At 32.2% G+C, this 24,872-nt stretch overlaps 1 protein-coding gene across 6 annotated transcripts in view; it reads left to right on the top strand.

Moving 5' to 3' along the window:
- Positions 1 to 24,872, top strand: part of FGD4 (FYVE, RhoGEF and PH domain containing 4) — a 207,635-nt gene that overhangs the window by 54,342 nt on the left and 128,421 nt on the right. Inside the window, exon 1 of one of the 6 annotated variants that reach the window (XM_074270591.1) lies at positions 19,930 to 20,086. The exons of the other annotated variants lie outside the window; for them this stretch is intronic. The gene's annotated coding sequence lies outside the window, so the exon portion shown is untranslated. Of the gene's footprint in view, positions 1 to 19,929; positions 20,087 to 24,872 lie in introns of those variants that run through there. 6 annotated transcript variants of the gene reach the window in all.

Genomic DNA, 24,872 nt, shown 5'->3' with positions numbered 1-24,872 from the left:
CTAGCTCTAAATACTCTGGCTAACTGCAAACATATCATACCTAATTTTTTCTCAAAAATCCATTCCTAACTGCAGTTTTCTAGATGTTTTACTTCAGTTTGAAATAGAAATGCTTCACTTGCGTAGTTCCTTTGAGCTGTATTGCTGCTAGAAGCAATGCTAGAAGCACTGTTATGAAACACACTTCCCATTTTTTAGTTCTTTTTATGTGGTGAATGCAGGATGCTTTTTTACTTGGTGTCTAACTCAAGAATGCCTGTGTATTGTTTTTACAAATTTGACTCTAAATAATTTGTCTCCTGGTGGAAAGTCATTCAATTTAATTAAGGAAGAATAAAGATAACATTGGATATTATTTGGAAGGAATACTTGATGGGAGGATGTAAGTATTTTTGTGTTGTTTTACCATTTCCACTTCTAAAATGTTTTATTGACAATTCATTTGTGTCAGCAGAAATTAGTTATCTATCCTTTTAAAAAATCATCATATTTTGTATGTGGTCAGTTTGTATAAATTACTACTGTTGGTAAAAATATCCACAAAAGTTTTTTTTTTTTTTTCTGTATAGAATGTGTTTATTTAAGACACCGACATTTCTTTGTATGTGTTTTGAATATGTTAAGAATTCACCAAGATTATTGCTATTCTCTCTCTTTTGTATTCATTTAGCTGCTTTAGATAAAAATCATTAGTTAATCCGATTTGCTAATTATGTTTTATTTGTGTGCAGGATATACTACAGCATTTTATATATATATATATATATATATATATATATATATATACTCTTGAAAAAATGACAAAACCCTATAAAAATTATACTTTGTAATTTAAATGACTGAAGGGTTTTTTAAGTCCCATTTTAATAATGCATTCCTGTATTTGATTTTGGTTATTTTGATTATATAATAATTTCCTATCTTTGGCAGGAATCAATTTTACAATTTTATTGATACAGCTTCATAGTTTAAAATCCAAGAGTTTAACAAATATAGCTTTAGTTTAATTTTGATGACTGAAAACAAAACAAAGAAAAGCAAGGCAATGGAGTACTCTTCAATTTGTATTTTTCAAATCAGAACAAAGTACAGAGATTTATTTTTCTTTTTTTCCTCTTAAGAGTTGCCTAGAACATTGAATGGTTAAGTGACTTGCCCAAAATCACATAGCAGCAAGTGATTTTGTCCCAGCTTAGCCTGTTGCTGAAGCCAGCTCTCTTTCCACCTTACCTTGTTGCTTCTGTTTTATGTATGGAACCCTATAACTTGACATAAATATATTATTAATAATCAAATCAGCTGATTAATTAAAAACTTTGCAAACCTTAAAGTGCTATAGAGATGCTACCTTTTATTATTGTTGTTTACATCCATCAATATTAGGGTTTTTTTTTGTTTTTTTTTTAAGAATTGTTTTTTGATAGTAGAATTACTTTACAGCAAGCAAATTCTAAGTTTCTCTAGCTGTGCAAAATGGGTATGGGAAGGAAAATAGGATTATAAGAAGATTTAATTATTTGTTATGGTCATTACATCCTAAAGATTACATCCTAAAGTGTCATTATGAAAAGTGGATTAGGAATGATACATTCTTTCTGCCCAACTTTAGGGGCTTTAAAATAGTCCTCTTTAGGAAAAGATAATGATGAAAGTTGTAGGGGATGTAGGAAAACTGGGACACTAATACATTGTTGGTGGAGTTTTGAACTGCTGTAATCATTCTGGAGAACAATTTGGAACTATGCTCAAAGGGGCATACCTATCCCAAAGTCTCTATCCCAAAGAGTCTGGGTCTGTATCCTAAAGAGATCATAAAAAAGGGAAAATGACACACATGTGCAAAAATTTTTTGTAGCAGCCCTTTTTTGGAGTGGCAAGGAACTGGAGACTGAATGGAATAGCTGAAGTTATGGCATGTGAATGTAATGGAGTATTTCTATAAGAAATGATTAGCAGGATGATTTCAGAGAAGCCTGGAGAGACTTATGTGCTCTGTTACTGAGTGAAGTGAGTAGAATCAAGGTAACATTGTACATAATAACAAGTAGATTGTGTGATGATCAATTCTGATGAACATGGCTCTTTTCAACAATGAAGTGATTCAAGTCAATTCCATTAGAAGCGATGGGAAGAACCATCTGGATCCAGAAAGAGAACTATGGGGACTGACTGAATCACAACATAGTATTTTCACCTTTTTTGTTCTTTTATGCTTGCTTTTTTTCTCCCTCGTTTTTCCCCTTTTTGATCTGATTTTGTGTATGTGTGCAGCATGATAAATAAGGAAATATGTTTAGAAGAATCACACATGTTTAACTTATATTGGGGTACTTGCTGTCTAGAGAAGGGAGGAAGGGAGAAAAATTTGAAGCACAAGAGCGAATGTTAAAAAACTGTCTTTGCATGTATTTTGAAAATAAACAGCTAGTATTAGAAAAAATAGTCATTTTTCTTCTCTTTGCAGAACTCTGAATGAAGATTACAAATTAATGAAATTAAAAACAATCAAATAAACCCAAAGTAAAGCATGAAGACCTAAAGTCTTCTACATTCTGTTCATCAACTATCCTTTTTTTTAAAATTAATTTTATAATTATAAAATTTTTTTGACAGTATATATGCATGAGTAATTTTTTTATAACATTATCCCTTGTATTCATTTTTCCAAAATTTCCCCTCGCTCCCTCTACCCCTCCCCTAGATGACAGGCAATCCCATACATTTTACATGTGTTACAGTATAACCTAGATACAATATATGTGTGTAAATCCACTTTTCTTGTTGCACATTAAGTATTGGATTCTGAAGGTATAAGTAACCTGGGTAGACAGTAGTGCTAACAGTTTACATTCAATTCCCAGTGTTCCTTCTCTGGGTGTAGTTGTTTATGTCCATCATTGATCAACTGGAAGTGAGTTGGATCTTCTTTATGTTGAAGATATCCACTTCTATCAGAATATATCTTCATACGGTATTGTTGTTGAAGTGTATAGTGATCTTCTGGTTCTGCTCATTTCACTTAGCATCAGTTCATGTAAGTCTCTCTAAACCTCTCTGTATTCATCCTGCTGGTCATTTCTTACAGAGCAATAATATTCCATAACCTTCATATACCATAATTTACCCAACCATTCTCCAATTGATAGGCATCCATCCATCTTCCAGTTTCTAGCCACTACAAAAAGGGCTGCCACACACAGGTCCCTTTCCCCTCTTTAGTATTTATTTGGGATATAAGCCCAATAGTAGCACTGTTGGATCAAAGGGTATGCACAGTTTGATAACTTTTTGGGCATAGTTCCAAATTGCTCTCCAGAATGGCCGGATTCTTTCACAACTCCACCAACAATGTATTAGTGTCCCAGTTTTCCCACATCCCCTCCAACATTCATCATTATTTGTTCCTGTCATTTTAGCCAATCTGACAGATGTGTAGTGGTATCTCAGAGTTGTCTTAATTTGCATTTCTCTGATCAGTAGTGATTTGGAACACTCTTTCATATGAGTGGATATAGTTTCACATCAACTATCCTTTAAAAAAAAATTGATGACCAATATTAAGGTCACTTGGAAAAGCTAGTAAGTCTAGACCTGAGATCAACAAGGAATAGGGAAAGTGTACTAGATTGAAATGCAATAAGCAGTAGAAATATGGAGCTAGTAAATTGACAAATATTTTGTCTAGATTTCAAAATACAATGGATTAGATATGAGTCAATGAAAAACACAGATTTTTTGAGCTCTTCCTTGATCTGGGACCAAATCATATTTTTCTTTGAGGCTTTTGATATAGCACTTTTGTTGATTTCTTCTGAGTTTGTGTTTTGATCTTCCCTGTCATCTTAGTAACTTGCTATAAGTCAGGACCTTTTTTCTGCTTTATGCTCATTGTCCAGCCTATGTCTTTATTTTTAACTGTATGCTAAAGTGAGATTCTGCTTCCAGAGTGGAGAGGACACCATCTCAAACTTCAGGTTTTTTGCACAGCTTTTTTTGGAGGTAATTCTTTGGACTTGTAAGTTTTTGGTTCTTTCATGATATTAAGATCTAGGTAGAATTATGTTTACCCCTTTCCTTGCCTCTGCTTTGGTCTATAAGTGACCATAAGCACTCTTTCATCCTGGAATTGTGACCATGTTTTCTGCTCCTCTGCTGCCATAAACTCAGGTGTGTTAGTACTGCTCCTCATCTTGGGATTGAAATCTCCCTCTGCCCTACCTCCCCATCCAAGTATAGGCAGCGGAATAGAATCCTACCCTTAGTTTTAGCAAACTAACTTCTGTAGTCTCCCTCTAATCAGTGTCTGACCATCTGTGGGTGGAGATATCTGAAAACTGTAGCCAGACACCCAAAAGTTTGTTCCTGCTTTGCTGTGGCAAGGTCTATGGTAATGCTGCCTGGCACTGAACTGTGCTCCACATGGTACAACCTTCCAACCTTCTAAATTGTAAAATTGTTTTCACTCCATCTTTTTGTGGGTTCTTCCTGTCTAGATATCTGGAAGGAGCTCCAGCAAACCTTTGCTTTTACTCCTGTAATTTTGTTTTAATTCAATTTTATTTTTAGTTGTACATTTTTCCCCTTTCTTTCTCTTCTATTGAAAAAGCAAGAAACATATAACCTATTATAAACATGTATAGTCAACAAATTCCCATACTGCCATGTTGTGAGGATGAAAGGAAATGAAGCCATAATCCTCAGTCTGCACCTTGCATCATGTTTCTATTTGGAGCTGGGGAACATGTTTTATTCCTAGCCATGTTTTCAATTCCAAAGGAATCATGAGTAGACTTTCTTGTAAGTCTTTTTAGGTTGTTCTAAAACCATGTGCTTCCTTATTTCTTACAGTGTAATAGTATTCTAGCATATTCATATACCGGAATTTATTAGCTATTCTCTAGTTGATAGTTACTCCCTCAGTTTCTCATTCTATGCTACTACGAAAAGAGCTGCTATAAATATTTTTGTATCCTGTGGACCTTTTCATTTTCCTTGATGCTTTTGGAGGCATAGATTTTGTAACCCCAGTGATTTCTCTTAGTAAAAGATTTTTTACACAGCTTAAGTACTTTTTGGGCATAATGACTCAGATTACTTAAAATAATGAATTTTATTCAAAAAAAGAAGAAAAGGCCTATTTGTACAAAAATATTTGTAGTGGATCTTTTTGTGGTGGCTAAGAATTAAAAATCAAAGGGATGCCCATTCATTAGGGACTAGCTTAACATTGATGTGCTACATGAATGTAATGGAATATTATTGTGCTATAAGAAATGACAAGCAGGATGATTTCAGAAAAACTTGTAAAGACTTGCATGAACAGATGTAGTGAAGTGAACGGAACTAGGAGAACATTGTACACAGTAATAATAATATTGTACAATGAATTAGCAATATAATTGAATACAGATCGAAGCATGCTATTTTTGACTTATTGGCATCTTTTTGTAATCCCTAGATGGCAAAATGACTAATATGGAAATGTTTTACATAATCCCACATATATTACCTGTATTTAATTACTTATTATCTCAGGAAGGGAGAAAAAGAATTTGGATCTTGAAACTTTACATAAAAATGTTTTGAAAATTGGAGAAAATAAAAAAAGAAGTAATGTCAAAGTTAAATAGAAATGGGGCCATAAATTTGTTCAGAAGGTTTTCTCAGCTGCATATTGATTTAGCTTAAAATATATTATTATTCTAGTTTTATTATATTTTATTTATTTTGTTAGATATTTCCCAATTATGCTTTTTAATAGCTTTTTATTTACAAGATGTATGCATGGGTAATTTTACAGCATTGACAATTGCCAAGCCTTTTGTTCCAATTTTCCCCCTCCTTCCCTGCACCAACCTCACCCAGATGCAGGTTGACCAATACATGTTACATATGTTAAAGTATAAATTAAATACAACATATGTATACATGTCCAAACAGTTATTTTGCTATACAAAAAGAATCGGACTTTGAAATAGTGTACAATTTGCCTATGAAGGAAATTAAAAATGCAGGCGGACAAAAATAGGGGTCCCAATTATGTTTTAATCTCATTTGTGGACTATGTGCAGCCCTCAGGTCATGTGTTTGACAACTCTGGTGTAAAAGGTTGTACATAAGCACCAGCAGAGTCACAATCACTGGGCTGGTTTATTAACTGTTTTCCTATTGTAAAGGAAAGATAAGGATTTTGTTGTAGTTTGGGGAAGTATAACTGGAAGTGAAATAGAATAGTAAAACTGTTTTTGTAAAAACAAAAACAATAATTATATGTTTCTGGTAATTAAAAAGAAAAAAAAACAAATGAATCTTAACTCTTAAATGATAGTTTATAGCAATGTTATAAAACTCAAATTGAAATGGATCCTTGTTGACCACATATCAACTTTGAAGAAATTAACATAATATATAATAAAACAGTATGATATAATGGAGTTACTTCAGTTAATCAGAAAATTGGAATTCAAGTCCCATCTCTAATATTTAATCTCTCTTTAACTTGAATGAACCATTTATTCCACCTTCAATTTCTTCTACAATATGGACTAATACTCATGTTGGCTATACTACAGAATTATGAGGAAGCACACTGAATCTTTAAAACTCTTCATAAGAGTTTACCTTTATCTTTACACAATTTCCCATGTGGTACTTTAGAAAAGAAAATAATGCTAATAAAACTTTTATTGTAGAATCCCTAATCACATTTTGAAAAGCTTTCCTAGAAGTAAATATAAAAACAAACTTAACAAAAAATTTGGAGCCACTTCCAATTAAAAAGCGAAGATTAAGCATCTCTGAACTTAAAATGCAAATTTCTAGGAAAATGGTTTAACTTGCAAAAAATCAATTGCTTTTCAGGAATAAATTTTACTGGATTAGAAAATAATCTATACTTAAATTCCAGCATGGATATTTGATTAAAGTTTAAGTTATGTTTAATTATTCTTTGAATAGGTTATATATTCAACTTAAATTTTATAAATTGTATTCTGGTCTCTATAACTTTTGAGAAGAAATCTAAAAGCATTATGACAACTATATTGTTTTTTAATTGGGGCCCTCCTTTGCCTTGCAATAATCTTTTTGGCTTAATTCTTCTTTTGGTTTACATTTTTAATAATAGTTTTTTTTTGTTTTCAAAATACTATGGAAAAATAGTTTTCAGTATTTATCCTTGCAAAACCTTGTGTTACAAATTTTTCTTCCTCTCTCCCCATCACCCCTTGACAATAAGTAATCCAATATAGGTTAAACATGTGCAATTCTTTTAAATGTATTTCTACATTTATTATACTGCACAAGAAAATCAGATCAAAAAGGAATAAAATAAGAGAAAAAAAAAAAAAAGCAAGCAAACAACAGCCACCTCCAAAAAGATGAAAGCACTATGTGTGATCCTTGAACCCACAGTCTTCTTTCTGGATGCAGATGGCTCTCTCCATCACGTTTATTTGAATTGGTCTGAATCACCTCATTGGTGAAAAGAGCTAAGTCCAACAATGACAGTTGATTGGTTTAATTCTTAAAATGTATTATATGTTGTATATTTGGACATTATAAAAATTAACCTTAGTTTGAACTTCCATCTCCTTTCTTTGGCAATAATTTCTTCTTTTTCCCCTATCCCCATTTTTATACAACTTTATTTTTTTCTCTTGTCTATTGGCTTCTTTCCATCTTGCTCAATTTCCAGCTCCCATTCCATTACTACTGTACTTTCTGGGAAAAGTTGTTCCCTCATGAAGGTTGGTATTTCCTTACCATTTAATTTCTCAGTCTCTTGCATTTTGACTCCTGTCTCTACAGTTCAACCGAACCAGCAATCTTTCAAGATTGATCTTTGCCAGTGACTTCATAATTACCAAATATCATGGCTTTTTCCTCCTCCTAATTTGCAGTTTCTTTATATTCCTTCTCTTTTTAACAATACCCACTTCCTTCTACTTGGTTATTCTTTCCTTCCATGGCATCAGAAACAATATCAGTTTTTTTAATCTTTCCCTGGCACTTCATCTTTCCAACCCTTTAAAGGGTTGCTCTCCAGAATTTCTGTATTTGCCTCTTCCTATACTCTTTTTTTTTTTTTTTTTTTTGGCAATTTCACTCTCACACTTCCAAAATTCTCCTGTTCTGATATTGACCTCTCTCCTCTGGTCTCCTGACCTGCATCCCATTAGTATCTAAAACTTAGTATCTAATATTTCTCTTCAAATTTATCTCTCAGGTGCTTGAAGCATTGGCATTATCTTTGCCTCTTGCTTCTTTTGCACTTCATATCCAATTAGTTATCAAGTCCTGTGTTTTCTACTTTTACACCATTTCACATCTTTACCTTCTTTTCCATTCCCACTGCTCCAATTGTAGTGTAAGTCCTTGTCATCATCTTCTGTAGATAATAATAGTAGTTAAATCTCCTCACCTACTTCCTCACCATTGCAATTCCATTTTTTATCCCTGTAACAATAATCTTCTTCATGGACAAATCTGTTCTTGAGTACATACATTATACTCCTCTGTTCATAAATCTTCATTGGCTCCAATCCTGTTATCTCCCAAATAAAGTTCAAGTTCCTTTTCTTGTTGTTGAACCCCTCAGAATCTGGCAGCATCTTCCCTTTCCAGCACTTTAACTAGTTTAACTGAACTCTTTTTTTGTATATACTATGCTTATGTTTTATATTCTTCCCTATACCTATATTCCTCCTTCCTACCTTCTGCTTCTTGAAGCCCTATTTGTGCTTTAAAATTAAACTTTAATGCTACTTCCTTCATAAAGCTTTCCTTGATACCTCTTTCCCGGTCCTTCCTTAAACCACATATACTTATTTTTATCTCTTTAATACATTGTCATGTTCTGTATATTTGTACTTTTTTTTTCTCTTCTACTAAGCTATAATCTCCAAGAAAGTAAGAAGTTATTAACATTGTGTAGGAGAGATAATCTTGACTTGAAATCAGAAGGTTTGAATTTGAATTTTAACTCTGACATTTTGTAATTGTGTGACCATGGGCAAGTCATATTATCTCTTTGACGCTCAGTTTCTTCATATGTGAAATGATTGTCTGTCTTACAAAATAATTCTAATGAAAATGTTTCACTAAAACTTTAAGTATATATTGCTATATCCCCAACTCTTAAAACAGTGCCTATTCTGCATATGGTAGCTGGTCCCTAATAAATGTTTATTGAATTAAGCCAGTTTAAGTTGGATGAGATTTTAACAGTTGAAATTTTATCTTTTTCCTGAACAAAAAATGTGTAATCTATATAAAATTAATACCTCTTCTCTTTTGAAAAAGTATTTGAGAAGAAACGTAGTCAGCAAGATAAAATGTTGAACTGGGTCTCAGGAAGACCTGAATTCAAATCCTTACTTGGTCATTTACAAGCTATGAACTTGGGGGAGTTACTGAATAATCTCTCCTAGATTTAATGTCCTTATTTATAAAATAGGAAAAAGATTAATAATGCTAACTTTATTAGTTATAAAAAAAGGCAAATTACAAAGCCCTGTGTAATCCTTAAAATACTACTTAAATGCTAGTTATTATGCAAGCTGTTATTTTATTGTGCTAAACAAATTTTATGTTATTATTATTTTTTGTTATAAATTGAAGATTTGTGAGAAGGTTGTGGCTCCATTTTTCCAACCATATAACCTCACATTATGTTTCTATGTCACATTTTGGTAATTCTTGCAATATTTTAAACTTTTTCTTTATTATTATACATTACAGTGATCTTTGATGTTACTATTTTAATTGTTTGTGGGCACTAAGAATCATATGCATATAAGGTAGAGATGTTGATATTGTGTGTGTGTGTACTTACTGTTCTACCCATCTCTTTAGACCGCCCTTTTCTCTAAGACACAAAAATATTGAAATTAGACCACTTAGTAACTCTGCAATGGCATCAAAGGGTTCAAGTGAAAGAAAGAGTTAGTGTCAAATTTCATTCTCTTATTTTAAGAAATTGCCATAACCACCCAAACTTTGAGCAGCCATAGCCCTGATCAGTCAGCAGTCATCAACACTGAGGAAATATCCTCCACCAGCAAAAAAAGATGATGACTCACTGAAGGCTTAGATGATATTTAAAATTTATAAGCAATAAAATGTTTTTAAGGTATGTACATTTTAAAAACATAATACTTTTGCATATTTAAATAGACAATGAGATATGTAAACATAACTTTTATATGTACTGGGAAACCAGACATTTCGAGTGACTTTACTGCAATAATCACTTTATAGGGATGATCTGGAACCAAACTCAATATCTCCAATGTATGCCATACTGTTCATATACAGTTCAAGAGAGGAGTTTTAAGAATTTTTAAAATGTTCATTAGAAAAAAATAAAAGGAATAAACATTTATATTTACTTACCAGAGTTAATCAAATCAGAGTTCTCAACCCCCAAAAAATTATCTCTAAATTTCCTGGGTATTAGAACAAAAAAGGGAAATTTCAGGTACAATTGTGAGTGAGCATATATTTTGGCAAAGATTTCCTCCAACAGACAAGCTATAATTTATCATGTAGGGCCTAGTACAAGGAATATTTAGTGACATTATATCTGATATCTGTAACTCATGTTTCATTAAAGATTCAAAAACATTGTTTGAATGCAAAATTTTTTATTACTCTCCAATGATAGTGGAATGTAGAACTATTATGATGTAGTCCAGGTATGTTGATTTTTAAATAACTAGTAGCTAGTTAGCATTTCTATAACATTTTATCTTTGCAAAGGTCTTTATTTTCACAACAATCTTGAAAGATAGGTGCTATTATTATTATTATTTCCAGCGTAAAGGTCAAATTTGGCAGCAGTTAAAGGTATCAAACATTCTGCCATTATTTAATTTTTTATGTGAAAATAAACAAGTAGGAGCAACTAGGTGGTGCAGTGCAGGTACAGTCCTGAAGTCAGGAGGACCAGAGTTCAAATCTGGTCTCAAACACTTAACTCTTTCTAGCTAACACTTTTGTGAGCCTGGGCAAGTCACTTAACCCCAGTTGCCCCAGCTAAATAAAGAAATAAATGAAATAATAGACAAACAAATAAGGATATCCATCTCATTATTTTTTTTATATTTTGGTAAAGAAGACTCCCTCTAACAGAAAAGCTATAATTTATCATGTAGGGCCTAGTACAAGGAATATTTAGTGACATTATGGATGATATGTAAATTTGATTTCATCTTTAGTAAATGTTAAAATTATATGTATATCACAGAATTGTTTTTAAATACTTTTTCTTTATGATTTATTATCAGTAAATATTTGATTTGTATACCTATTTTATAGACCTATATATCTAGTGTCATGTAAAAATTTCTTCTGTGAAAAGGATCACAAAGGGAAAAATTTTTAAATGACCTAGTATAGGTGAAGGAACAGGAGAATATAGACCTATCAATAATTAGCACACTGATTAACCCCTTTCTTATATCTCTGTGGTGCTTTATGAAGAAAAGAACTAACAAGTGCTAAGTTTGTAATTTCAGAAATCAATATTCAGACAAGTATTAATATTGTGTAAACATTTCAGAAAGCAAATATTGTATTTTAATTGGAAAAGAAAGCTATTTGCATTCCTTACCAACAGTAATGTTGTAGCAAAGGTCAATTCAGGCTTGATGTCAAAGAAAACTTCCTAACAGTTAGAATTGTCCAAAAATAGAATGCTTTGTCATTTTGCATTCCTCCTCCTTGAATGTCTTCAAACAGTAATTAGATACCCCTTTTTACATTTTAGGGTATGTTTTGTGTATGGGGTAGATTAGATGGCTACTGTGGTCTTTTCCAGAATTCAATTTATTTATTTATTTTTTTGTTTCACAGCTGGTTTTGTATTCTTTTATTTTATAGAACTCTTAATAAAATGCCTAAACTAAATGACTGACATTCTCTTAAAGTTAGCATAAAGTTAAAATTAAAAATTGAAGGAAAGACCTATTTTATAATTTAGGAGTATTTTTAGTAACTAATTAAGTTTAGTTTTTCAGTTACCATATATTCTAGTAAAGTTATTCATATTAATAAAATTATGTCCCCAATATAGACAATTGGTTAGCTGACAATGTTATAAAAGTTTATTTTAAAGTTAATTGTTGACTTTTAGCCAAGACGGTTATATTTAGGAAGCATATTGCACAGCTCCTTCACTACAACGATGCTACAATCTCTGTAGAAGTGGTTAATATTAGATCCCATCTTCTGTCAAAATCTCTAGCTTCTGGCACAGTCTCTTGGTGGTTCAACTTAGATTTCAACTTTGAATCCTTTTATGTTTCTTTTTCCTTTGCAATTGATTTTAGAAATCAGTGAGAGCTACTAGATTTGATTGACTATGAAAGTGAAATGCCCTGACTTGTTGTTTAGTTTTATCACTTTGACAACTCTGTGGAGGATGGATTGGAGATGGGAGAGACTTGAAGCAGGGAGCCCAATTAGGAGGACATTACAGTAGTTCAAATGAAAAGGTGAAATGGTTGTGTGGATGGCAAGAAGGTGGTAGATTTTGGAGATGTGGAGGTAACTGATTAAATACAAAGAGATGAAGGAGATTAAGGAGTTAAAGTAACATGCAAGATAGCATGATGGTGATTAACAGTATCAAAAGCTATTGAGAGGGAAGAGGATTTTGGGGAGATGATTAAATAAGGCTGAGTGAGAATTGCCTGGCTTTCCCAAATTCTCTCACAAATGATTTAAAATAAAAAACAAATTGTAGAGTGGCAGAAATAATCAAAAGTTGGGGTAAAGCAGTTGTCCAGTCTAAGACAATTTGGGAAGAGATTAAGAAAGAGCTGATCTCTGGGGGTGTTGGGCTGGACTAATTGAAGTACAGATATCTCTAGGCAGACACTGCTAAACCCACAAACTTTTGGCCCACAGTGTCAGGGTCTGGAGTTTGATCAGGAAGTTTTCAGAACTCTTTGTTGGCTGTCATAAGACATGGGACTCAGGGGTGCTGACCAGATATGGCTCAGGTTGTGGCTGTTGCAATGGGCCACAGAAGGAATGAGAACATGCTGGTGAATTTGGTCACAGAGAAATGGAAACCTTGCTGACTGTGGTCACTTGTAGTAGGAAAGCAGAATTCTGTTTTTAGTTTAAGAGCAGAGAGGTGGGATGAAGTTTGCAGCCACAGGAGAGGTCATAGGGAGTAAGACCATGGTGATAGCATTGTGGGGCCTTAGTCAAAGTTCAAGAGTAGAGCGCAGTACCTGAAGTGAGTCCCCTAGTAAAGCTTAGAAAACAATGGCAAGAAAAAAACCTGAAACCTTTGATATCATCTGCCACACTTTAGGACTAGAGGCCAATTCTAATATAAAATTAACAAACAAGAAATAAGCCACTTTAAAAAAATATATGAATATGTAAAAGAGAAAGAATCTGACTAACAGATAGCTACTATGATAATGGAGATCAGGGTTCAAACTCAGAAGACAATGAAATCAAAACATTTTCATCTAAAGCTTCAAAGAAAAATATAGAATGGCCACAAACTGGAAACATTTCTTTATGAAGACCAAGTTAGCACTCTGGATACCTTAGAATCAGCCAGAGTCAGGATAAGCAAAAGTCCTCGGTCTTTATTCTTGGTCTTTAGGAGTAGAAGTGAATTGTATGGACACAGGATCTCCATGACCTTCCTTCTCTTCCTCTACCGCCAAAAGAGACTCTGGCTTGTCTTACTCCACCCCCCTAGTCCCTCCTACAATTCTCTGTATATACCAAACGATTGAGCCAGCACAGAACAGTGGGAAGGGACATTTTCCAAGCATATGCTAATAAAGTATTGTCCAATCGGTAATTAGCCTTAAGTACTCAATTTTCTGACCCCAGTGCATCAACTCAAGAGTTTCAGCCCTTTACATTTTTTGAAAGAACTTAAAAAGGACTTTAAAGATTAAATCACAGAAGTTGAGGAAAAAATAGAAAAGTAATAAAATATAAGAAAAATCGAGAAAATTATAAAAGAAAGTCAACCAATTGGAAAAAAAGATTTACAGAATAAAAAAATTCCTTAAAAATTATTGGGCAGATGGAAGCTAATGACTTCATAAGACACAAAGAAATAAAATTAAATCAAATGAGTGAAAAAATAGAAAATAATGTGAAATATCTCATTACAAAAACAACTGACCTGAAAACAGATTGTGCCTGAAGTAATGTTAACAACAATAAGAACAAAAAAGACTAAACACTATACTTCAAGAAATTTTTGAGGAAAAGCGTCTCAAAGTTTTTGAATTACAGGTTAAAATAAAAATTGAAAAAAAATCAACTCATCACTTAAAAGATCTCAAGATGAAAAATTACAGGAACATTATACTTGTTTCAAAGTTCTTAATATTCTCAGATCAATAAGAAAATACCATAAACAACTAGAAAGAAAGAATTTAAACATTGTGGAGCTACATATAGTTAGGATAAACTAAGACTTAGCAACTTTTACATTAAAAGAATTAAAGGCATGGAACATGATATTGCAAAGAGCAAAGGATCTGGGTTTATAACTAAAAATATCTTTTGCAGCAAAGATAAGGATAATTCTGCACTTTTTTACATTAAAAAGTGGATATGCAATTCAGTAGAGAATTTTCAGGTATTCCTGAGGAAAAGACTCTAGAACTGAACAGAAATTTGACCTATTAGAATCAGGAGAACCATAAATTAAACACAAAAAAGCTAATTATAAAGGATTTAATAAGGTCAACTGTTTTACTTCTCATATTACTTATATGGGAAAATGTTTTCTTTAACTCTTAAGAATGGTATCATTATTAGGATAATTTGAAAAAACATACATACATAAAAAAATATGGAGTTCAGTTAAGCATAATGGGATGGTCCTAAAAAAACAAAATTGGATAGGGTGAGGTAAAATGGAGCAATTGTCTCATGTCAAGATATAAATGAAAGAACTGTTAAAGTGGAGGGCTGGAATGAGTGAAGAGCTAGTTATACTAGACTCTTATTCTCATTAGAAGTTAAAGAGGGAATAATATACATTTAGAAAACAAAAGAAATCTAAATTCACAAAGAAATACAATAAAAGATTAAAAAGGGATTCTTGGAATGATTGTGGATTAAGGAAGCAGTGGTCAAAAAGTAAATTAGACCTCTAAAGAGGGACAGGGTGAAAAAAGAGGAAAGAAGGATAAACAGTGAGGAAAAATGGGATGGTAGGGAATACCTAACTGGTAATTATAACTTTGAGCACAAATGGGATGAATTTACCATTAAATGGAAACAGCAGAATGGATTAAAAACCAAAGTCCAATAATATATGGTTTACAAGAAATATATTTAAAAGTGAGAGATACGCATAGAGTAAAATTAAAGTGCCAGAGTAGAATTTATTATACTTCAGCTGATGTTAAAAAAAAAAAAAAAAAAAAAAAAAAAGGCAGGGATAGCAATCATGACCCCTGACAACGTTAATGCTTAAATAGATGTAATTAAAAAAGATAAACAGGAAAATTACATTATGTCAAAGGGTAGTATAGATAATGAAGGAGATATATATTTGATAAATAGAATTTTTTTCCAATTACATGTAAAGATAATTTTCTTTTCTTTCTTTTCCCCCCCTGAGGCTGGGGTTAAGTGACTTGCCCAGCTAGGAAGTGTTAAGGGTCTGAGACCATATTTGAACTCGGGTCCTCCTGAATTCAACGCTGGTGCCCTATCCACTGCGCCACCTAGCTGCCCCGTAAAGATAATTTTCAACATGATTTTTATAAGATTTTAAGTTGCATATTTTTTTTCTCTGTCCTTTTCTTTCAATCTTCCTCTCTGAGAGCACACAATCTAATATAGGTTATACATGTGCAATCATGTAAACATTTTCCCACATTAGTTATGTTGTGAAAGAAGACAAAACAAAAAGAACAAAGCTACATAAAAAACTCCAACAATAAAAAAGAAAATAATATACTTTAATCTGCACTTCAGACTTTATAGTTCTTTCTCTAGATATGAGTGGGTTTTTCCATCATGATCTTCAGAATTTTCTTAGATCGTTACATTGTTGAGAAGAGCTAAGTCAGTCATAGGTTATCATCATACAGTGTTGCTATTATTGTCCACAGTATTCTCCTGTTCTGCTCTCTTCACTCAATATCAGTTCATATAAGTCTTTCCAAATTTTTCTGAAATTTGACTTCTTATAGTCTTGTAACATTCATTACATTCATATGCCACAACCTGCTTAGGTTGATGGGCATTCCCTCAGTTTCCAATTCTTTGTCACCACAAAAAGAGCTACTATATATATTTTTGTACATGTAGATCTTTTCCCCCTTTTTTATGATCTCTTTGAGATAAAGACCTAGTAGTGGTTTTGCTGGAACAAAGAGTATGCACAGTTTTATAGATGGTCAATAGTTCCAAATTATTCTCCAGAATGGTTACATCAATTCACAACTTTTTCAACATCTTTAATATTTACTTATTTTCTTTTTCTGTCATAGTAGTCATTTTGGTAGGTGTGAGATGGTACCTCAGAGTTATTTTCATTTTTATTTCTCTAATCAAAAATATTTTAGAGTATTTTTTTCGTCTAACTACAGATATCATCAATCTCTTCGTTAGCATTTATCAATTGGGAAATGACTTGTATTCTTATAAATTTGACTCAGTTCTCTATGTATTGTAGAATGAGACCTTTATCAGAAATAGTTGTTGTAAAAATTTTTTCCTATCTTTCTGTTTTTCCTTTCAATCTTTTTACATTGGTTTTGTTTGTACAAACACTTTTTAATTTAATGTAATCAAAACTATCCATTTTGTATTTCATAGTGTTCTCTAGTTCTTGTTTAATCATAAATTCTTTCCCTCTCCATAGATCTGACAGGTAAACGAGATAATTAAGTAGTATTTTAAAATAGTTTCTAATTCATTCTGTTGTTTTCATTTGATGGGTGAGTTCATCACATTCACATATCAAACCTCTCTGTACCAAGTGCTATAGCATCCATAAATTTAAAGAAAAAGATAAATATAGTACAGATGGAAATAGATAACAACATTATGAAGATTGAGGATTTCAAATTTTTCTCAAAACTAGATAAAGCTAACCAAAATATAAGCAAGGAAGTCATGGAGATGAATAAATCTTAGATAAGCTGTATATGATAGATATCTGGAGAGAATTGAATGGGAATAGCAAGGAGCATGTTTTTTTTTCCCCAAGCAGTGTATAGTTGAGGGAAGTTTAGAAAGAATAAGGTTGAAGTCCATTAGCCAGGAGTTGGAAGAGGCATTTGTAGTGTACTAGAAAAACAAGAAGCAAAGAACAATGATTCTGGAATTGGGATGAATGGTAAGGAACTCTTACATGGAATAGGGATAATAAAGAAGAGGCTATATTTGAATCAGTGAAGTCAAAGTATTAAGTATGAGACAGTAAATTTTTTTTTGTCTTTCCTTTTCTTAGATTGCTCCTTCCTATTGATCATAGTAAGTAAATGGAATTTGGAGGAGAAAAGAGGAAGAATCAATGTCCATTTTCCTTTTATCCCTTTTCTTATTCTTTTTGATAAATAGCTTTTGGTATATATACATGGAAATTGGCGCCAAGAGCCAAGAGTGTGTCACCTCTGTTAATTTCATTAAACACAAGCAATAATGAGTTATTACTCCTGTTGTTCCGTCTTTTAGTATAGAACTTGATCCATAAGAAGTATTTAGAGTTTTTAATATCAAATATCCAAATGGAATCTTTCAAGAGATCAAAGGTGAATGATGATGGTGATAAATATCATTATTATCATTATAACTAGCATTTATTTGCATCCAGAGAAAGGACTATGGGAACTGAGTATGGATCACAACATAGTATTTTCATCTTTTTTGTTGTTGTTTGTTTGGTTTTTGTTTTCTTTCTCTTTTTTTTTATCTGATTTTTCTTATGCAGCATAATTGTGGAAATATGTATAGAAGAATTGCACATGTTTAACATATGTTGGATTACTTGCCATCTAAAGAAGAGGTTGGGGGAAAGGGAGGGAGAAAAATAATTGAAACATAAGGTTTTGCAAGGGTGGTTGTTGAAAAGTATCTATTCATATATTTTGAAAATAAAAACTTTTAAAAAATTGTATCTTTCCCTTCTCTCCACAGCCCTTACTCCCCCACTCTGTTTTGATAGTTTAATTTTTTAATTCAAGTTTAGAACTTTACATTTATTCTTAATAATTTCATCTCATTGTTTTGGCCCATTATTTTAACTTCTCAGGATCTTTTTTGGATCCTGATTATATTATCTAATAAGTTAGTAGCTACTCTACCAGCATTTGTCCTTTGTTAGTCTATTTATAACTTTGTCCATGTGATCAACAAATGTGCTACATGTAACATAACCAAGGACAGATCCTAAGATATCGCATTGGAGACCTCCCAGTGTGTGATAAAATATCAGACCTTTCATCAACATTTTCTCATGAGATTTTTATGGTGTATAAGTAATTAGTACTATTAAGCTACCCTTCTGCATTCCAGCATTGTTGCCATACATAAGTTCCAAGTTAGAACTAATATTGGAACAGAAAATTATACTGAACCACCATTGGGGTTTTGGTGATTAATTACAGTTCTTACAAAATAAATTTGGAAAACTAGTTATTCCATTACTCATACACACAAAACAGTTTTAAAGTTCTACCCATTGATTTTTCTTCTTCTTAATGAAAAAAATTGAGTATTCTTGTATTTTTAAATTAATATTCCTAATTGGCATAGCTCAGGCTCACTTGCAATCACAGGCATCACTGGCTATGATATATTTTATTTTAAGTCATTTTACCGTTCAAAAAGATTTTCTGGCTCCTGGGTCATTGTATAATAAAACACATTTATCACTAAACAAAGCAGCTATTCCATTGTTGAGTCAGCATTTAACTTTCATGGATGCAAAAACAAATTAAACCCTGTTGAACCCCTACTTAGAAAATCATAGAGTTTAAATTTCCAACTCCTACTAATCAAAATCAACAATAAATGTAGTTAAAATATGAATCTAACATTTTCCTCATAACCTGTTTACCAAAAAAAAAAAAAAAAAAAAAAAAAAAAAAGGTTTAACTTGATTTTAAAACTTGAATGTAATTTTGAACAAAATCCTGTTTTTTAATAGTTCTAGTTTGGATTTTGATTCTATATACCAGGGAATCTGTAATTTCATCAATGTGGTTTGATCCTTAATTATTGCACATCACAACCCAATCATGTTTTTTAATCCTATGTTAGCATAGATTTAAAGATGGAAATTATTAACATTATCTAGAAATTAATCAATCTTTCATTTTACAGATGAGAAAAATGAGGCTTACGGAGGCAATCTTGGCCAGTGTTCTTTAGTAAAGAGAGAGGAAGGGAGGGAAGGAGGGAAGGATAGAGAGAGGAAGGGAGAACTTACAAAAACCTGCCCTAATTGACAAATACATTATCGTTGCTTGTTGGTTGTTTAATAGTGACTCCATGACTGTTTAACTATATGAGAATAGGTGTGAATATTACCATTAACACAAGAATTTTGAAAAAGATGTGATTTTATGTCTGTCAAGTTAACTTTTTGTGACCTTCTGCCTGAGTGAGTAATACTGAGTGTGAAATAATAGGACTTTGTACTAAAACAAGTTCATTCCACCAAAAAGATTTTGGTTGTACTGCATTGCCTCATTTAAATGGTAAAACATATGCTAGGCAAGCACAGTACTTATGAGTGCCTGACTATATGTACTTGGATTTAAGGATTTACAGGATTGAAGTACAAAGAGCCATTGTTACCCAATAAGCAGTAGTCACACAATTCTACCAATAGCCTCAAGAGGGCTGGTTACCATGGAATCCACCATCTGTTCACTCCCCACTGGAATGTGATTATCCTTTCTGTGCTGGGAACTGGGAAAAGCAGGGTATAGTGTGCTATGTGAAATTATCTGCAATGGTTTATGTTAGTGAAAGGTTCATTTTGGCTCACTGGAAGAACAAATGAAGGGATTTTTACCTCATCTATTTGTGATAACTAAACAAGAGGAGTAAATGCAGCATTGACAAGGCAAGTAGCAGTATCTAGATTTTATATTGATGGACTATATTGCCATGTGCTCCAAAGCAAATCAATTTTCTAGTACTGCTTTAAGTCAACAAGCTTGGAAGGCAGGGGGAAGATTTCAAAGATTTCTCTTTATTGTAAATTTTAAGGCATTAGAATATACTTGAATACTGATGTGTTTAGATATATACTAATTGTGATTACTGGGTTGTTTTTTTCTACTCTTAAATTTTTTGTTAAATCAAAACAAACATTGTTGTCCAGTTTCAGTTATGATAATTTTCATCCTTGGAGTGGATTATGTTAGTATACTTTTAAGTAACTTAATTGCTTTTTAATCCTTAAAAAAAGGTTTCATTAAATGGGAAAAAATATTAAGAACCTTTAGGCTTTTCTCTTCTCTTGATGGGGTTTTTTTGGGTTGTTTTTAGCTTCTATTTTAAAATGTGCAATTTACACAGTTTTATTTTGAAATACTTTTACACAAATTTCAGAGGTTGAGCATGTGGAAACAATGTGACAGTGTTGTAATGGCAAGCAGAAAAGCTTTTTGATAAAGGAAGAGGAAAATTAGGAAGATTTGTTTCTGTTTCAAGGGCTTCCTTTGTTTTTATGTCTCAACAGTCTTTTAAAATGTATTTTATATTGTAGGAGATAGTAAGAGATTTGATTTAACAAATGGATGACTAACATTTTTTTCTGTATTGTTAAGGCTGTTGGTTGATTTTAACAAGGGGCTTTTATAACCCTTGTAAAGCAGTATTGTATCTTCTACCACAAAAAGATGCCCTTGAAATATAGTAATGATAATATTAATGTATAAATGTTCCTTGAACTATGTATCTTTCTTTCCTCTACATTGTTTCTTTTAAACATAGTTCCAAGGGCATCTCTGTTTGACCGAGAGTCTGCCATTTTTATGTGAGGAGTATAGGGAAGGTGATAAAGGAACAGTTTGCTTATTGCAAGCTCAATCTCCCTAATTATATTGGTCTACTGTTGTCTTATGAACTCCTGTTGTTAGACTAAAGATTATAGAAGAATCCATGGACAAATAACCCTCCATTTTGTGAATATTTTTTAAAATCTCAAAATTTATCATGAAACTAATAAAATACTTATATGTCTCTAAGAGCAAATCTTAGAACAGATTGGCATTTATTAATTAGTAGATTTTGGAGAAAAATTCCTTTGAAGGCAGTATGGTTATCTACATATAGTTATATGAAAAGGGTTTTTTGTTTTGTTCTGAATAGGCAAGATAATAGGATGTTATAGTACCATTAAAGGTTAATGTTACTTTAGGGATACCCCTTTGAAATAAGAATTGAATCATCACAGGAAAGCTACTTCTTTGTCACTACACCTCAGGATTCTCTAGAAAATAATTAAAGCTTGTCATTTTCTACTGGAATCCTGGTAGACAAAGATATATTATATAAATCCAGAGTATTCTCAAACATATGACTACTCATATTTTCTATTCCTTATAAGTAATGAAAAAGCAGTAGGAACAGGTTGTGATTTTAATATGGAGTGGCCTCTAGATTCTCAGAAAGGAGGCAGAGAGGTAATTGGAAAGTGGCTATTTGTTATAGATTTATCCTGAACAATTTCTCGTCTCTAAGCCTTCCAAATATTGGTTTGTTATTTTTTATTCTTACTCATTATTGAATGATCTTAAAGACCATTATAGAATTAATAATTTATTTTTTAATGGGTTTTCAGGTCATACAGTCATCACAGTTAATTGTATGGGCAATGATTCTTGATTATATATGTTCTTATAAATCTTTTAATATGCTTCCTGATTTTACTCTTGAAAGGTCTCACTAATTAATAAAGCTAAAATGGCTTCCTAAAATATGTTGAAAATTGTTGCTATTCATTAGCTATAGACACAAAATTTTCTTTAAGCTTTGCATTGAATTTGAGGGGAAGTTGGAGTAGCTTCAGTGGCCCTTCCTATATATCCTCTTATATGGAAACATTGTGGATTCTCCTAAATGAGAATCAAGCCTGTACAATGCCATAATATTTATGTATCCCAGTCTCAGTGAAGTGATAAGGTCTATTATTACTTATTCTGACAAATAGTTCATTATAGTCTCTTAAAGGTAATAACTTTATCAGAAAAAGATGGTGTCTACTGACATATCTATAGCTTACTCCAATAACATATATTTAAGATAAATTGAACCTTTATTCTCTGTAATGAAGGATTATTCGCCAAACTTAAATTTCTTTGTCTGAAAAATAAGGGTTTGGTGGTAGGAGATGGAGGCCAGTAAGATTATGTATAGGCTCTTTCCAATTCTAAAATGATGTAACTATGATCATGTTTATGTGTATTTGTTTCTGTGTTTGAGTATAAGTTCCCTCAGAGTAAGATTTGTTTCATTCTGGATACTGCAATATAATAAGAACTCAATTAAAGCTTATTGATCGATTATTTAATATAAGTTGAATGAAAATGTATCCCAATTACTATTCCTTAGTACTCCAATCAGAATTTTTATGATATGATTTTTTAGTGAAAATTCATCAGACAGGTTTTATTATTTTTACTGAATACTTTTATCATAAATATTTGTGATTGATCTTTAGTAATTCAATTTCTAAGTTAATTATTACGATATTGTCTGTAATTCAAGTCCTTAAGAGTCTCACTGGATAACAAATAAGCCCAGCAATTGTTCAGCACAAACAGTCAGTTCTTTCTGCTTTTTTCTTTTGACACATTATTCTGGAATGCTTTCTGACATGACTTGAGCCTGATGCATTTAATCAACTAGGCTTCAAAACTTGTGCATAGAGCTTGTACTTGGGGATTTTTATTATGTTTCTCTCTTCCCCCTCTGTCCTCCCACCCATTTCTGGACACTTTATAAAATGAAAAAGAGGTAGACCAAACCAAATTTATAGGCTACCTTTTAGTGGTAGTCCTTTCTTTGGGGATTAAAGGAGTTAAAGTTGGTGATTTTCACTTTCAGAAGTTGAGGTCAATTTACAAATGTATTTTCAGAGTTGATAGAATACTAGGAGTATGAATATAGGAGGAAAACCCTGATGACAGTATTGTTGTTCATGCTTACATATTTGCAAGCCTAGTTTTGGATTTTGCTTGCTTTTTTTGTGCTTTTAAAAAATGAGAATGCTTAAGTTTTTTTTCCCTTTGCCTTCTCTCACAATCTTGTTCTACTGTTGCTTTTAAAATACCTTAATTTTATGTGGCAATGAGATTTTGTATTATCATACCTAATATCTAAATATAACTTTAAATAGTCTTTGAAATGTACAATATAAATTGCAAGAACTATGTGAGAACTTTAATCAAGCATTTATCAAGTCTTATTAATGTGCTCAATATCAGGCATTGTGCTAAGCAGTAGGGATATATACAAGATAAAGCAAAAAATAATCCTGGATACCATACAAGATGTACTCTAAATGGAAAGTAATCAGAAGGGGGAGAGAAGCATCTTTATGTGTCAGGTTCTGTTTTAAGAACTTTACAAATATTATCTCATTTAATCTTCACAACAATCTTGATAAGCGCTATCTCATTTAATCCTCACAACAATCTTGATAAGCGCTACAATTACCCCTATTTTACAGTTGGAAAAACTGAGGCAGACAGAAGTTAAATGATGTGTTCAGGTAATGCACCTCAGACACTCCTGAGATTTGATCTAAGATTTTCCTGATTCCAGGCATAGAGTTTTGTACATAGCACACTACCTAAGGAACTAGCAATTGGCCAGAACTGAGAAGTTTTCTACTGATGGTAGAACGTTGGAAGTATGTTTGGAGAGAGAGAGCATTCTAGCTGCGTGGACAACCAATTGAATGGTACAGAGTTGGCAGGTGGAGTGTGTGTGTGTGTAAAATAGGATATGGACCATTGTAATTTGGATTGTAGTATCTTGAGTGACTGAGTGACTGTATCTTTGACAATAAAGAAAGAAAAAATGATTAAATGATTAACTGAATTTCAGGAAATGTATATACTCCTTTATCTGTGAAATGTGGCTACCAAACTGCCTATCTCAGAGTTATGAAGAAAGTTTTTTGTAAATCTTGAGTATTGGTAGAAAGATATTATTATGTGTGATTTATTCAGATGTTAGAGCTGATGTTTTACATGAGTTGTATGCTCTTTTAAAAAATAATAACAATGATTTCTCAGATTGGGATAATGTGAGTATCCCAAAAAGTAAGATCTTGTGTTGGTATTTAACTTTTTTTTTTTTAACTTGGAGAAATCACTTAATTTCTCTGAGCCTCAGTTTCCTCATGTGCTTAAAAAAAGGACAGTAATATACTATTTGTCTCTAATTTGTTATGAGGAAATCACTCTATAAGTTTTTAAAGTGCTATAAAAATGTGAGGCACTTACTCATAGGAGCAAACTACTGCTCTGTGTCAATCTCCCATCTCCCTTGGTTTTTTTTTCTTTCTGACTTCCTACTGCTTGTGAGAGGCTTGTCAGAGAGTACATTTATCTACCTTTTAAGAAAGAATAAAAGTTTTATTAATGTGTATTTTTTAATAATACATCAGATTCATTTTGGGGTATCTCCATCTTCAGAATTGAACCTTTCCTTTGTAATAATAAAAGAAAAAATTAAACAAATAACCAGTTGAGTGACAATGTAGGTAATATCTACTCTTATAGTTTTCCACATCTGCTAAGAGGAGGGAAATAATGTTGCAGTATCTGTTCTCTGGGTCCAAAGATAGCTTATTACAATTATTCAGAGTTTGACTTCCTGTTTCTTTACTTTCT

The sequence above is a fragment of the Sminthopsis crassicaudata genome, chromosome 5 (assembly GCF_048593235.1).
Source record: "Sminthopsis crassicaudata isolate SCR6 chromosome 5, ASM4859323v1, whole genome shotgun sequence".
Lineage (NCBI taxonomy): Eukaryota > Metazoa > Chordata > Mammalia > Dasyuromorphia > Dasyuridae > Sminthopsis > Sminthopsis crassicaudata.
The sequence above is the reverse complement of the archived record's forward strand: the minus strand, read 5'-3'. Positions and strand labels throughout refer to the sequence as shown.